The following is a 13,166-nucleotide window of genomic DNA, read 5'->3' on the forward strand; positions in this document are numbered from 1 at the left end:
AGGAAAAGATCTAATATGGAGTCAGATTTGTTCTTTTCTATTACCAGGGCAGAAGACACGAGGTTTTAAATCCCTTTAAGTTAAAAATAAGTAATACTTTAAAGGAATTTACATACATAGGTCGGAATGTGCATAGCATATCTGCAAAACAAACAAAGGATTGTAAACAGTGGCATCTCCAGGGAGGGCTGAAAGAAGAGAGGATGAGGGAAAACTTCTTTCACTTGTGTATTTTTGTGCTCTGTTTGAAATTTTTTAACCACATGCATGTATTTCTTTTTCAGTTAAAAAAAATGTGTAATGGAGCAAAGGAGTAGCAAGCTCAGCAAATACAGCAGCCATGGAATCACTGAGCCATCAATTTTGATTTTAGCCAGGAAGCATTTATTGACTCTCTCCTATGTGCCCAGTGCTGTTTTAAAACTTCTTTTATTTTTTTTTTTATAAAATAATAAAGTGCTATTCCTCACCCCTGCCCATGGCTGGTGGAAAACCTACTGAGTTTTTATTGAGTTGTTTTCCAAGAAGTAGAGATCAGTTATAAACAGAACACATCTTCAGGGCAAAACAGGCGGAGTGGTTTTCCAGCAGGCTAGATAGCTATGAAGGGTTTTCAACAGAGGCACACAGAGGCTGAGAGAGAAAGCCTCCAGGACCCTACGAAAAGCTGCCCAAACTGCCTTCTCCATGGCACTACTGAAATAGGAAAGAAAAAATCTGACTCCATACTAGATCTGTTCCTTTGACTTTAACCCTGTGCCCTGTTTCCTAGGCTTAGTCTTGTTGGTTCTGCACCTTTTGTAAAACAATGTTGCCTAGAGCCTGAAATATACAGGAGAACCTGTTTTCAAGGCTCTGACTTTGAAGGATATTAACACTTTTCTATTCACATAAAGATAACAAGTTACAGAATAGAAAATAACATTTGTTTGTTGGAGGTTTACACGGATGTGACCCAGGTGAAGAGCTGCAAGAACAAAGGATTCTAACAACAAAGAATTCATACACCAAGTTTGCAACAACCAAGCATTCCCACTTCCCATTTTTAATAAAAGAAGAGCCTGAAATCTGACTTGGGGTGATGGTTCCTCAGGACATTATTCTACCATTTCTCAGCTGGCTTTCCAAATTAAAGTCGCTATTTCTTGCCCCAAAACCTGGTCTCCTGATTTATTGGCCTGTAATGCACGAGCAGAACAAGCCTGGACTCGGAAACACAGACATTGAAAGTACCCATTTGGTATATTAAATGACCTGCTTCTACTCATCTTCCTGACGTTTTATTCTCTTGAACACTCCTGCTATGTTTATGAAAAACCTGTCATGTGGACACATTTCCACCTCTAGCCACTACCCTTCCAGGTAAGAACTGATGCCAAGAAGGCAATGGAAGTTGCTAGAAGGTATTACCTGGACAAAATAGAGCAGAAGTGGGTTCTGGCTGATGTTCAGGAGCAGGCTGGAACACCTGACAAGATGTTATAAGTACGGATAGACAGCTGGGCACCAAAGGAGAAGCTTCTAAACTTCCATGAGGGACTTGTTGGATAGGAAGGAAAAGTCCCAGACTATAGCTAGGATCCCACCACGAGCTTCCTGGGTGAGTCTGGGCAAGTAATTTAAAATCTCTAGGCCCGTGCTGTCCAACATGGGAGCCACCAGCAACATGCAGGATTATGAAGTTATTCTGTAGCCAGACAGAATTATAAAAAGACATTTTATTGCAAAGGCCCAGCAGGTATAATACTTAAAAACGTTATTGGTTATCTTGACCTAACGAGTTATTTTTGTATGTGTAGGTTTCTGTGGTTTGTAAGGCCTGTGACTAATGATTCCGTTACAGTGATGTATTTTGAAATTATAAGTTACTAGACACAGTATCCTTATATCACAGTTGAAAAAACTGATCCACATAAGCAAGGTGATCTGACTTATTAGTTATGAGCAGGGGCTCTTGGGCCAGCCTGCCTGAGTATAAATTCTCACTCTGCCTCCAGGGGGTTCTGTGTGAATCTTGGACAAATTATTGTTGTTTTTGTTGTCGTTGTTATTATTTGTGCCTCTTTTTCCTTACCTTTTAAGTAGCGAGGAATATGTGGACTCTATCTCCTACTGTGTTGGCAGGATTAAATGAGTAAACGTCTGTGCTGCCCACTTCCCTGGGTTTCAGCATTCTCCAGGCAATCAGTGCCAAACTCAGAGGCATTCTCCACTGTCTTCGTCAGTCTGGGATGCTGTAACAAATTACCGCGTGTCGGGTGGCTTAAACAAACAGCATATTCCTTATGGTTTGGAGGCTGAGACTTTCAAGGTCAATGTATCCTTGAGAGGATTGCCAGCTCGAAGATGGCTGTCTTCCCAATATCTTTATATCCCAAAGAGCAGAGAGAAGCAAGCACTCTGGGGGCTTGTATAAGAACACTAATCCCATTCATGAGGGCTCTACTCTCATGACCTCATTTTATCCTACAAATCACCTCCCAAAGGCCCCGCCTCGCAATACCATCACCCTGGGAGATGGGGTTTCGACATACGGATTTTGAGGGGATGCAAACATTCAGTCCACACATCGGCTAAGTCTCCCCAACATGCAGTCATCAAACCTGTAGCTAATTTCAAAGTAATATTTATATCTCTCTGCCCATTTCCATTCCTACATCCACTATCACTGAAGCCCTGTTACATTTTATTCCTTATTTTTCTTGTGGAGATTTAATTGATTCCTCTAACTCCAATGCTCCCCTCGCTCCAGTCTGCTTAACAGCCCTGCCAGGTAAGTCTTCCTTAAAACACCTTCCCATTTCACCTGGTTGTTTTTTAGGTGTAAATGTCAGAATCCTCTCCACACCCCATCCTATACCTTTAATCCGTTACACTACGGCTCACTATGTTATTTTCCTTTTACCAATGTAAGAAATTTCCATAAGCTTAAGAGCTTAAACCAGCACAGATTTATCAGCTTATGGCTGTGGAGGTCAGAGATCCAACACAGTTCTCACTGTGCTAAATTCAAGGTAGCAGCAGGTTTCCTTCCTTCTAGAGGGTCTAGAAGAGAATGTTTCCTTGTTGTTGTTTTTTTTTTTTTTTTTCAGTTTCCAGAGGTCACCCACCTTCCTTAGCTTGTGCCCAACGACTTCCTCCATTTTCATGGTCAGCAGCCTTTCTGAACATTGCTCTATGGCTACACCTCCCTCTGATTTTAAACTCAGCTGGGAAATGTCCTCCATTTTAAGGACCCCTGTGAATACATTCGGCCCACATGGACAATCCAGGCTACTCACCCTATTGTCTCATCTCAGGATCCCCTTGTCCCATCCAATTCAGGCATTATGGATGTGGCTGCGACACTCACCTGTGTAACATTTCCTCTCATGAGCATTTTATGGTTCAAGGCACTTATGAATGACTTTTTGTTTTTCTTCCTTAGCCTTTCTGCATTCAGTATGTCTGGTGGATTATATGAATCCTTTTTATTTGTTCCCCTGCACTAATCTTTAATAATGTATCATGGGTTTAAAACGCTAACTGATAGACAATTTAGAAGACAGAAATCTTCTAAGATTTTTGTCCTAAAATATCTGTCATGCATTTTGCCATGTACAGTAACATGTCACAGGTGGCTACCCTGTGGCCGGGGAGGGACATGATTCTGCCATCACACTCCCCTCATTTTCAATGTGCTGATGTGCTGATCACCTATCCAAGGCTCTATGCTCCCCGCTTCACTCACTTCCTCCTCCTTTCCATTGACTACCCTGTTCCCATCACTTCCTTCATTCAGCACATCAGGATTTCATGACCACATTCTTCTCTAAATGGAAAGGGTATCTTGAATCTAATGTCTGACAACTCTTCTTACTGTATATGCACACACTGACCTTCACATAACCCCGTCCGGCTCTTTATTTTCCTAGAATCTCCCAGAGGAATCAGTTCCATGATGATGGTGATGATGATGATGATACTGACAATGATGACAGGGACCTCTCAAGGATTCTGATAAAGAGGGAATCAATAAAGGGAGGGAATCATTGCAAAATTGCCCCAGAGACAGGCTTAAATGTAAATAACTTCTATAGTGTTTAATGAAATTGACTAATATATAACTATTTTTAAAACTTTATATCACTGAATTTAAAATTTTAACGGGAATTCTCATTCACCAGTAACCAAGATTCAACTCTAGGACCAAAGTCTAAGGATTTTGATCTTCTAACAAATTGTCCACTAGCCTTTTAAACACGTGATCCTTTTAAAAACTTAGTGCTGGGCTGAAAATAAGCAGGATTCATATAATCTCACCAGACACAGTGAATGTGGAAAGACTAAGGAAGAAAAACAAAAAGCCATTCATAACGTCTTGAACTTCACGTTGCTCACAGGAGAAAATGTTAGCCAAGGTGAGTGTCACATCAACATGACGCCTGAGTGGGATGGGGAAGCTGATCTTCCTCATCAGACATTTATGCTGATTTGTTAGATGACAACACAGTTTCCTCATTGGATTTGCTTCTAACAAGTATGGAAGAATTTACGTTCTACCAAAAGGAGTCTAAACATTTTCCCCTGCTGTCAGGTCTCTGGACTGAATGTCCCCACAAGAAGGACATGAATATCCTTCATAGGGAATTCTTCCTGAGAAGCAACAGGATTTTCGAGGGCAGAACTTCAGGCCCCCCATGGAGGGCTGGAGGAGGGCTAGAGGGGGCACTGGAAAAACAGCAGGAGTGAGTTCAGATACTACCGCTCAGGTCGCCAAAGACAGCATTGCTATCTCTGAGGATATGACATTCTCCCAAAAGTTCCATGAGTGAAGGTACCTGTGAACACTAAGCAGGTTGTTAAGAAACAGCAGCACATAATTTGCGTCACAACTCAATTACAGTATGTTTTGATATTTGGAAAATAATTAGCCCATTGTCCTTTGAAACTGCAGCAGTAGCAATAGAAATAAAAAAGGCTGAGCCGTCTTGGAGACAACAATCAATAAACAATTCTAAATCTGCAGGATTCCTTGACGATATGCAAGCAATGAGCTAGATGTGTCTTGCAGATAGCTCTTACTGCAGGGCGCTGTCCTGCAAAGCATAGAACTAGTTTTCTCAGCAGACAGAGGGAACCAAGTCAAGATTCCAAATCTTCAGAGATTTACTATATGGCAGGAAAGATCACAAGTACATCCAGCCAAATATGAATAAATGTAATCAAATATTATCAAATGTGATTGGAGCACAGATGAAACAGAAATTCCTTTCACCTGGGATCTAGAGAGACTTCTTCAAAAAATGTGGCTTTGGAGATGGCCAAAGACATGGGTGGAATTTTGGCAGAACAGGATGTAAGGAATTTTAAAACTGATTCTAAATTTCATATAAAAATTCAAAGGATCCCAAATATCCAAAACAATTTTGAACAAGAAAAACACAGTTGGAAGACTTGCACTATCTGATTTTCAGCTTTTTTTTTTTTTTTAAACTACAGTAATCAGAAAGTATGGTGTTGGTGTAAAACAGGAAAATAGAATAATGGAGCAGAATAGAATGTTCAGAACTAAACCAACACTTATATAGACAATTGATTCTCAAAAAGGATGCAGTGGAGAAAGGATCTTTTCAACAAGTGGTGCTGGAAGAATTAGAGAGTGATATGCAAAAAAAAAATGAACTTTGATCCACACCTCACAAAATATACAAAAATTAACTCACAATGGATCATAGATCTTAATAGGAAATCTAAAACTACAAAACAGCTAGGAGAAAAAGCATAGGCTTAATCTTTATAACCTTGGGTTTGGCAAATATTTCTTTGCTATGACACCAAAAGTATAATCTATTTTAAAAAGAAACTGATAGAGTGAACTTTATCAAAATGAAGACTCTTAAAATTTGTTCTAAACACTGCTAAACAAATGAAAAGACAAGCCATAGACAGAAGCTATTTGCAGATCATATATCTGATAAAGGTCTCTCTTTGTATCTGATCCAGAATAAAGAGGTCTCAAAACTCAATAATAATGCAAACACCTGAATGAATGAATGAGACCAGAAAACACACTTCAGTAAAGATATCCAGATGGATAATAAGCATATGAAAAGATGCTGATTAAAGATGCCATTAGTCATTAGAGAAATGCTTTCAAAAACCACAGTGAGATACTAGTACACATACATACAAGAATGAATACGATTAGAAAGACCGACCTTACAAAGTGCTGGTAAGGAAGTAGAGCAAGCAGAGCTGATACACACCACAAGGAATTTACAATAGTACAACCATTTTGAAACAGTCTTTTACAGTTTCTTTAAAAAAGGTAAATACCTATCTACCATATAACCCAGATATTCCTCATCTGGTGCTTTAGAAAAGAAAAGCATATGTCCTTATAAAGACTTGTAACCAAATATTCACTGCAATTTTATTTATAATAGCTCAAGTTGTAAATAACCCATGCATCCATCAAGAAGTAAATGGAGAAACAAATGATGGTCTATCCAAACACTGCTCACAACAAACTATTCAGTAAAAACTCAGCACAAAACAATACTCTGCTATAAGACAAAAAAGCTATTAATACAGCAACACAGATGACTCTCAAAATAATTACACTGAATGAAAGAAGTCAGACAACATAGAGTAGATACTGCATGAATCCATTCATACAACGATGTTGAAAATGCAGACCAATATGTTGTGATGGAAAGCAGATCAATGGTTTCCAGGGGAAGAGATTGGGAGGGAGGGAGGGACAACAAATGGCAGGAGAGAAGCTTTGTGGGTGATGGGTATGTTCACTCTCTTGAATGTGGTCATGGTTTCTTGGGGATATACTTATGTCAAAACTTATTAGCTGTACACTTTATACGTGTGAAAATTACTTTGCCAAGTATACCTCAAAGCTGTTTTAAGAAAAAAGGCACTTCAGTCCTGATCCACTTCAGCGCCTGATTGGAGTGACATGATCAGTCCCTCACCCTGTTTGCCTAACAGGAAGGTAGAAAACCTCTCACGGAAAATAACATATGGATTTTTCATTTGCAATGTCTGCCTTGTAATAAAGAATTTCAAGACATGCAACATGTCAAGACTATATAACAGATAATATGAGAATAAGAAACATTAGACAAAGGATGCAAACCCCCAGGTGATGTAGGCATCAGAGTTACCAATAAAGGCTATGAAATACTTTTAATATATTCAAGAAAATAAGGAAATTATGGGAGAATAGATAACAGGGTAAAGACTTTCACCAGAGAAATATACTGGAATGTATTTTTAAGAGAAATCAAACAGATACTCTAGAACTGAAGCTTTCAGCTCTGGAAACAGGTAAACAGAGCTAATTAGGATCCCTTTTAAGTAAAACTTTCAGTAATACCGGGTAAAATACAACAACAAATGTAACACAGAGCTAACTATGGAAAGAGAAGTTCCCAGGTGACAATACAAAGAGGACACTTAAAGCCCAGAGTGGTAATCTTGTGAGCTGATGCCACCACACCCTGGAGGGAAGGGGTTTTAATCTGCACATAGAGATACAATGTCCATTTAGGAAAAACGGTCCATACCAGATGTAGAAGACTCTTCCTTTATATCTATATAGGCAGATACAGAGATGTAAAGTGGCAGCAGAGGTCACAGTGACACAGGGCCCTGGGCCAAGGAGTGTGAACACCTCTGCAAGCTGGGAAAGGTAGGAGGACGAATCCCTCCCTAGAGCCTCGGTGTGGAACATAGCCTTGGCCACACGTTGGTTTTAGCCCACTGACAATGACTTTGCACTTCTGCACAATAGAACAGTGAGACGATGAATGTGTATTGCTTTAAGCCACTGAGTCTGTGGTCCTTTGTTACAACAGCAAAAGGAAAGAAACTCAGGAACCAACATGAACATGAACCCCAAGCTGCCTGCTGTGCTGGCAGGAAGTTCTTTGTCTCTGATCCTGAGGGAGACTCCTGTCTTCTGGCAGCATCCACAAACTACCTCATGCTAACTTGACAGCTTGCAGATGGTTAAATCTTAACCCTGCACAGTTCTTGATATTTAGTTAATAAAAATGATGGTGTCATCATGGGTATTTTTCCATCTTTTAAATACCCTTCAGTCTTCTAATAAAGCTACCTCTAATTGAGAGACAGTGTAAATAGTTTTCAATCTTCATAATAAATAACTGTGGTTTTATTTGGTTATTTAAATTATGAATAATAATATTCACATTAGTAAAAGTTATTAAAATCAACATTGTTTAATGAAAATATCATTTCTTTTTGCATGAACATGTATTAACTACAATAAATGTTCCATGCTTTGTTCTACGATTTACTGTTAGAGCCTTAAAGAATAATATTTTCCTCAAAAGATATTATGGCAAAGGGATTTCTTTTGGTGGAACAGTTCCTACATCAAATCTGGTGCATGGCTCAGGCCACTGGGAACCTAGAGTTGATAGAAATTAGGAGGCATTATAAACACAAAATGATTTTTAAAGAATTAAACAACTGGATGTGTGAAACAAAGAATCCGAGAATATTCTAGTGAAATAAATGTATTTTTCAGCTTAAGCAAGACACTGGGTGAATAAATCTAAAATGAAAAAAACACCCAGAGATCAGCAGTGAGTCATGCATGCAGTGTGACTGATCAAAACCAAGTTGTTTCCAAACCAGTGTGCAGGCTTGATGCCTTCATGAATCAAGTCTGTGTGGCACCAGGCCATCTCGAATACATGTTGATGAGGTATTTATAAGCCCTTCACCATCCCAGCACAAAGCCCACACATGAGCCACAAGACCATCACCTACACATCTGCAAAAGACACAGCATGGTGAATAGCACTTTTCTTGTTCAGTAGCCGGTGGCAGGGCACTGTGAGCAGACAGAGATACAGGGACACAGAGACACAGAGGCACTTCCCCTCACTCAGCTGATAACCTTCCGTGCATTCCTGGGGACAGGATTGTCATAAAATGCACCATGGATTGATCCTCCTCCTAGGAAAGGAACGGTAGGTCTGTCCTCAGGTTGGAGCAAGGGTGGCCGGAGGATCTCAGAAGAGCTGTTTCAGCACAACAAATAGAATTTTCGGCCACCGTGACCACGAGAGACAGGTCTCCTGCCATCCCGGTAGGCACTTGGGCTCCTGACAAAAGCTGGGCTCAGTAAAGGCTTGAGTAGAAGGCACAGACCTGAGGGATGCCCCAGCAAGAGACAGGAGGTAGGGCCTGGTTTATACTGCTCTGGGTGTATCCCAGCCTCATCCGAATACGAAATCAGAAATTTGCAAAACAGCAGAGCTGGGATGGATCATCTACTCCAGACTCCTCACATTACAGTTTAAAGGGTGGCAGCCCTGGGAGGCAAAACAACGTGCTAAAGGCAGAACGTGGAAGAGGCAGCGCGAGATAAAATGCACCGTGCCAACCCCTGTTCAAGGATGCTGACACTGAGTGTGGGGCCAAGGTTTCCAACGAGGAGAATGAGACAGTGTAAATACTTTGTTCCCCCCAAAACCCCAAATATTTTTTAATGGCACAAAACTCACCTTAACTAGCTCTCTTCTGAGGGCGCTCTCTTCTGCTTCTTCGTCTTTCTGTCTGTCTCCATTTCTCTCTCTCAGAGAAAAACACATACAATTTTGTGAAACGGGACTTCCTGCCATACAAAGACAAAATTCATATCTTCAAAAAGACACCTGACAAAGCACGTTTCTCAACTCAAGTCTTTGTGTGGGGTCTGGGCAACTGGCTTATTTTCTAGAACATTCGGTGGTTCGAAAATCAGATCATCTTCCCCAAAGGAAGAGTTCTGGTCCGTGTTGATGAAGTTGGGGATGTCACATTTCATGGGCAAGTTCGGCTCCTCCTCTGGCCATCCGCTGCATCTGATGGCTTCCTGGAGCCGAACATCACTGTCAAGGGCTATGGTGGGGATACTAGCTTTGGCCTTGTCGAAGTGGCCCACTTCATTGACGTAGCAGTGAAAGATGGACCTAGATTCGTCATTGACCTGCCAGAGAACATCTGGGGCACCAGCGGTCTCCCAAAGTCTGACACAAATCTGTTCAGTCTGAATCTGTTCTCGGGAGACTCTGCATTGCTATAAAGAAAACCAAAATAAAATATCGCTCACACTCTAGCTCGGTGACCTGAAGAATCATAGTTTTTGCCATCTACTGAGAGCAAACCCCTGCAGAGAGCATGCTGACAAGCACTGGAAGTGAAAGACATCACTTCTGAACACATACAATTACACCCAAGGTAAAAGTCTCAAGTGAGGACCCTTGGACAATCCTGAAAAGACATCGCTCCCTGAGAATCCTCAATATTGGTGTCTCGCACACCAGTGTTTCTCAGTGGGACAATCAGATCATCTTCATCAGATTTAGTTAAAGTGCTTCTTAAAATGCAGAATTCTGGTGTGCACACCCTCAGAGTCTCAGAGGTAAGGACGGGTAGTCTGTATTTTCATAGCCACCAAGATCACTAAACATGCTCAGGTTTAGCACAGCGGTCTACATCGGGTCACCTGAGCATCGACAATGCTGTCTCATGTGGTGGGGTGGCCATGTGTGTCAGGGTGCTGTCCTACCCACGTGACTCCCCTGATTCTCAAAACTCACAGTGCAGCCCCATTGGGCAAGAAATACCACCATTTCACAATGCATACTCAAGGAGCCCGACTGACAGATACAATCAGTGATAGGAGAGGGGACAAAACTCAGCTTCCTGATACCTTCTTTCACTTACTGTGGGACAAATGATCAATTCAATGGTAATAAATTAGTGAATGAGTGAATAAGATGACTCGTTAGTCCCACGAATGCCTGGAAGAGCGAGCCTGGGCACACTGAGAACCGTAACAGCCCATCTACTTAATTGCCATCCTCCCCAGATCTATGTAAAGGTTACTACCACGCAGGCAGTGTCTCCTGAAGGGCAAGAATCATGTCTGAACACACTCTCAAATCCAGAACAGAACCTGACAACAATTAGGCTCTGGAGTCTGTGTTTAGCGAGTGTGGAATCTCAGTGATTTCAGCTCTTAGACCTTGCCTTCCCATCCCACCCCTCATGATATGGCCCCTAAGACTAGTTCTTTCAGGGCTGGGGCCACGGAAACCATTTACAGGACTGGAAGAATCTGATCATATAAACCATCCCCCAGATTATCATCAAATGTCACCTGCATTTCAGGGATCAGTAATTCCAGAAGCTTTGCAGTTCAGGCAGGTGAGGGATTTTTATATCAGCTCTGTCTTCTACTGTGACTGCCTGGGTGACATCCGACAAGGAATTCTCAAAAGCCTGAGCTTTTCCTTTCAGGAATAATCTAATTAACAAATCTCGCTGACCACTCAACCAATGTGATGTGAAGATCAATGATTTACACAGGAGTACAACATTCACTAGGTCGTGGATTTAGAATCAGAGAAAAATCATTTGAGAAAGATTGACAGAATTTAGCTTTAATGCAAATTTAAGTATTCTTACCTTTCAGTAAATCATCTTCCCCTACTTATCACTTCACCCAAGTTTAAAAGATATTTGAGAACAGGGATGAGTGTGCCAGCAATCTGTGACCCAATAACCTAAAATGTCACCTAGGAAAAAGAGGGGAGTAACACATTTTTAAAAAGCATGGTGAGGATGGCGGGGCCATCCCCCAACTCCAGACTAAGAAGCTCTAAGTAATAGATTTCCTGCCTGCCTGGGGCATCAGCTGATGTGAAAACCCACCCAGAAACCTCACTGTCCAGCAACTCTTCCGTAACACAGGCTACACTTCCTCAGAATTAAGAATTGGGTCAAGTAACCCCTTTGCTGAAGAATAAAGACAAAGGAGAACAAGAGGTTTCTGCCCCTCCCCAGGGGAGAGCCCAGACCTTGGGCTGCATGCACTGCGCCCACCTCCCAGGAGAAGAATTAACTGGAGAAGGGCGTTCTGCGAAACTGGGGCAGCAAAGTTTGAGATGGGAACAAATTGACCAGCTGGCCAGGGACAGCCCCCTTCGTCGCTGCCTTGGCAGCTGCCTCCGCCCCCTCAGCACATCCTGCCCACCTCCAGTGGCTAAGCTGTCAGGGAAACTGTGCTTTGGGACCTGGGGCAAAAGAGGCTGCCCCCAGGCCAAGCTGCGGAAGAGATGGGAGCTAAACCACCAGCTCCCAAGCGGCAGGCTCCATACCCCAGCCAACACCCCGCCGCCCCCTCACCCTACTGCAACCCCGGGGCAATATGACCCGGAGAAACGTGACCTGGGAACGAGGGTCGGCCACGTCATGCCTCCAGAGAGATGGGAGCTTATCCTTCACCTCGCCAGGGGCAGCCACTCTCTCCTCTCCAACACCTGATCTCACCGCGCCCACCTCCCAGGAGCAACCTGACCGGGTGTGGGGTGTCAGGCGAATCTTGCGCGGGAGAGGCCATCCCCAGGCCAGGTCAGTGGAGAGGAGAAGAAGTGGCCCCATTAGGACAGGCAGCCGGACCTCGCAGCTGCCTCTGCCCTTCGACCGCATCGCGCCCTTCTCCCAGGGGCAAGCTGACCTGGAGACGGGCATCCGGCTTCTTGGGCAGCAGAGGATGCCCCCAGGATTGGCAGCGTGGAAGAGGAGAGCAAATTGACAGGCTCAGCGCTGCAGGTCTTCTACCCCCGCCGTCGCCACCCCCGCACCTTAAAGGCACCGCCCAGGGCACCCCTCCCCCAGCAGGTTGAATGGGACAGGTGTGTCTGGTGATCTGGGGGAGGAGAGGCCACTCCCACACCAGGCAATCGGGGAGACGGGAGCCAATCCACCAGCTCCCCAAGGCAGCCACCTACCCCTGAAGCAGCCACCTCTCTTGCCCCCTGACCTCACGGTGGCCTCCTCTAGGGAGCAGGCTGACCTGGAGATGGACGTCCGGCGAACTTGGGACAACAGAGACAGCCCTCAGGGCAAACCATGGGGGGAAATGGGAGCAAATGGACCGGCTCCATGGGAAAACCTGCCGCTGCTGCCACCACCCCCAACGTACCACGCCCGCCTCCCGGGGTCAGGCCGACTAGGATACACGTGTCCCGTAACCCAGGGCAACAGAGACCGCCCCTAGGACAAGCCGCGGGGAAGATGGGAGCAAATGGCCCGCTCCCCCGCTGCAGGCCCCCGACCCCCGCCACCCGTGTACCCTGACTACC

General features: G+C 43.5%; 2 long non-coding RNA genes across 3 annotated transcripts in view; both read right to left on the bottom strand.

Moving 5' to 3' along the window:
- LOC135320989 (uncharacterized) overlaps nucleotides 1–4,046 on the bottom strand; it is a 39,232-nt gene extending 35,186 nt beyond the window's left edge. The window contains exons 1-2 of the long non-coding RNA XR_010380335.1: nucleotides 3,879–4,046; nucleotides 2,075–2,234 (exon numbers count right to left, since the gene is read on the bottom strand). This is a non-coding gene — a long non-coding RNA (uncharacterized LOC135320989). The remainder of the gene's footprint in view (nucleotides 1–2,074; nucleotides 2,235–3,878) is intronic.
- Nucleotides 4,047–8,445: 4,399 nt separating this feature from the next.
- On the bottom strand, nucleotides 8,446–13,097 carry LOC135320988 (uncharacterized). 2 transcript variants are annotated; one of them, XR_010380334.1, is made up of 5 exons: nucleotides 12,813–13,097; nucleotides 12,539–12,559; nucleotides 11,488–11,597; nucleotides 9,540–9,649; nucleotides 8,446–9,053 (listed from the first exon to the last, which is right to left on the bottom strand). It is a non-coding gene; the product is annotated as an uncharacterized LOC135320988 (long non-coding RNA). The 2 variants fall into 2 exon arrangements; XR_010380333.1 differs by having other exon boundaries at nucleotides 9,540–10,093.
- Between the last annotated feature and the right edge of the window lie 69 nt (nucleotides 13,098–13,166).

The sequence above is a fragment of the Camelus dromedarius genome, unplaced genomic scaffold, assembly GCF_036321535.1.
Source record: "Camelus dromedarius isolate mCamDro1 unplaced genomic scaffold, mCamDro1.pat HAP1_SCAFFOLD_200, whole genome shotgun sequence".
NCBI classification, from domain to species: Eukaryota; Metazoa; Chordata; class Mammalia; order Artiodactyla; family Camelidae; genus Camelus; species Camelus dromedarius.